Raw genomic sequence first — 3140 nt, 5'->3', positions numbered from 1 at the left:
TAATAATTAAAAAATTATTGAAGGATGTCTTAGAAAAAAATAATTTAATTTTTAAATTTTTTAAAAAATATTTTGGTAAAAATATAATTTAATCAATAAAAAATAATTTATTAAAAAGTATTTTGGTAAGCAAAATTTAATGAAAAAATAAAATTTTTGCTAAAAGATATTTTGATAAAAAATAAATTTTTTTTTTTGAAAAATGGATAAAGTTAACATTAGTTAACACAAAAAAATTTAAAATGGATTAAAGAGGAGGTTTTTTAAAAGTGATAAGGGAGGGAAATGTATATTTTATAAATAGAGATGAGGGGAGTGTCATTTTAACATCTTGCAAGAGAGTGAAATCTTCTCTAAATTTTATATATAGTATATTTATTTCTTTTAAGTGGGTTGTTACTCTTTTTATTTTTTTAAAAACCTAATATTTAGATACCTAATTTTTCGTATATTTAGATATTTTTGTGGTTTTTATTCTAATATATGAATTTTGTTTTCTTTTTTAAGATTGAGTTAGATCTTAGACGGCAGTAATTTATTGGTATAAAAAAATAATATTTATATAATTATATCCAAGTTGATTCTACAATTTTTTTTATATATCTTCTTTGTGAGAACTTTTTCTTTTTAATATTGTATTACTAGAAGTGAAATCCTTCATTGTGAGAACTTTTTCTTTTTAATATATAAAAATTTTAGCCTCTTTGTGACCATTATAACTAAGATCAGTTATTTGCACAGCCTATTCACATGCCTTTATTGTATAATTTATTTTTGTCTTTATATAAATATTTGGTCAGGTTATAGTCAAAAGTTTAAATCTAGACTTCCCATTTAGGTAATTTTACTTTCTGCTGATATTTAAGGAGGTGTACTATAACTTATTATTAGAGAAGTAGAAAATAACACTTGATTCCAGCTATAGTTTTTCTTCATTTAGCTAACATGCAGGAAGGTGAGATTTCTGAAAACCTCAGAAAATGAAAATGTAGTATAAAGTTCTCTTTTTATTAAATGCTTCTTTGGACTTTGGATACCACATATCAGTAAGCAAAAAGTTCTCTTTTTTTGGTGCATTTATTTTTTTTAGTAAAAAGTAAAATATTATTGAAAAATAAAAAAATATTCTTTTAAAAAGTTATAATCTTTATTTTCATATTTTTGAATTAGAAGAGTCATATTTTTGTTATGAATATCGAATAAAAGAGTCTCTCTCATATAAATTACCTGAGAGGAGCCAATTAGCCAAGCAAAGAACAATGTTATAAAAGCTGCAAATACTTTTCTTGTGAATTTGGATGGTGGTAACATTTTCGGCTGCCATTAGTCATAATAATAACAACAAACAATAATTATATAGAATTCATGAATATACATAAAACCATTTTGAGAGGAAAATAATTATAACACATATATTACCTGCCTTTATAGTAGCAATAATAGATAAGTATTATTAGTAAGGAAGGACTAACGAATGAAAATATGAAGTTTGGTAAGGTTGTGTGAAGAGCTTGAATGACAAGTTGTCGTTGCTGAAGTGGTGAATAAGCTTGTACACACAACAACACAAACATTTACAGTTCTCAATCACTGAATCAAATATAATCAAATATTCTGCAGAATTTATTAATTTTCTGTTTTCTTACCTTCTTGTTAAGTTCTTCTTAGTATCATAGAGCTAAGGTCACGATTCTATTGCATGTCTCGTTCCTTTCCACAAGGAAAAAAGAAAAACAAAAAAGAAATAAGTAAGCCAAATATACTAAAATAGTAGCCAAATATACTAAAATAGTATCTAATAAATTCAAAAACACCAAGCTATATGATAATCAAAACTAAAATAGTATCTAATAAATTCAAAACAAAAATATATTAATAGATAATTGAATTATCAAAAATGCATTTAGATGCAAAATGACGCCAATGATACTGGATTGCTAAGTGGCTAATTAAATATCAAAGTCTTCATTGGAAATGAAGAAGTTTTTCATATTCAAGTTGATTTCAAATAGCATTGCTTTTTACAAAATCATAAAATGAGAAAAACTATTAAAAAAAAAAAACAACTTAAAAAGAATACCTAAGGATGATAAGAAAAATGAGATTCTTACACCAGCCACTTCCACAACTTTTTTATGTGACCAAATCTCTGCCACACCGACAAAATTGTCCTATGATTACTACTACACTTACACTTATGCTCTCTTCAATTGCAACAAAAATCACTAATTAACAAATTCATAATTAATCAATAACTTGACTTGCTGATTAGAAAATTCAACAACTGTTAATTCAATCAGATATATCTTCCTTAAAGCAACATGGTTATTAAGCTCTTAGTTACTAAGCAAAATAAGTTAAAATACAAAGCTCATAACTTGATAATGTATCACCATGCAATAGATAATTTTGAGGAATGGCAAACATGCAATGAAAAACCTTATAGATGCTTTTGTTAAGGTGCATCTAATTCTTAATAAGGTTGCAAATATTTAGCATATAATAGCAAGTGTAAGTACGATATTACAAGCATAATAATTAGCAAGCTTTTGTAGTGCTCACATCATTATTGTCAACCAAAACCATAACAATTTCTCTTTAAATCCCTCATGTTTTCTAGAATTTCAAAGTCAAACAAATTATCATATAATTGCCATATATAGATAGAGGTGAGCAGAAACAACTCTTTAATTTAAAACAATATTAGTAACCACCAATAATATATAGAGTACTTTTAAAGAGATGGGATTCAAGGCTTTCAAAGGCTTGAACTCATAAAAAAACAGCCTATTATCACCTGAATACCCTTAGCCCAGCCAAAAGTAAGCAAATGCCCTGAATATACTCATTGATTTAAGCCTAATTCTTGCTTTTCAATCTAGAACAGATCAAATAATATAATACATACATGTACAAATATTTATATATTAGAGTAAATGAATATTTGATTATTACATCTAGAACTAAGAAAATGAATGCAATTCTAAAATACATGTACGATTATCTATATGCAATTGAGTAGAAAATAAAAATTTTGGCTGTTTTGGGTTGAATTTTTTTATCATCAAATATTTTTCATATTTTATAGGAAAAGTATAAGGAACCAAGAGGTTACCAGCCAAAAACTAAACAAAATTACA

At 25.6% G+C, this 3140-nt stretch overlaps 1 long non-coding RNA gene across 1 annotated transcript in view; it reads right to left on the bottom strand.

Moving 5' to 3' along the window:
• The window catches only part of LOC110270903, a 2558-nt gene continuing 680 nt past the window's right edge, over window positions 1263–3140 (bottom strand). Inside the window, exons 2-3 of the long non-coding RNA XR_002360650.1 lie at window positions 1647–1710; window positions 1263–1549 (exon numbers count right to left, since the gene is read on the bottom strand). This is a non-coding gene — a long non-coding RNA (uncharacterized LOC110270903). The remainder of the gene's footprint in view (window positions 1550–1646; window positions 1711–3140) is intronic.

The sequence above is a fragment of the Arachis ipaensis genome, chromosome B04, assembly GCF_000816755.2.
Source record: "Arachis ipaensis cultivar K30076 chromosome B04, Araip1.1, whole genome shotgun sequence".
Lineage (NCBI taxonomy): Eukaryota > Viridiplantae > Streptophyta > Magnoliopsida > Fabales > Fabaceae > Arachis > Arachis ipaensis.
The sequence above is the reverse complement of the archived record's forward strand: the minus strand, read 5'-3'. Positions and strand labels throughout refer to the sequence as shown.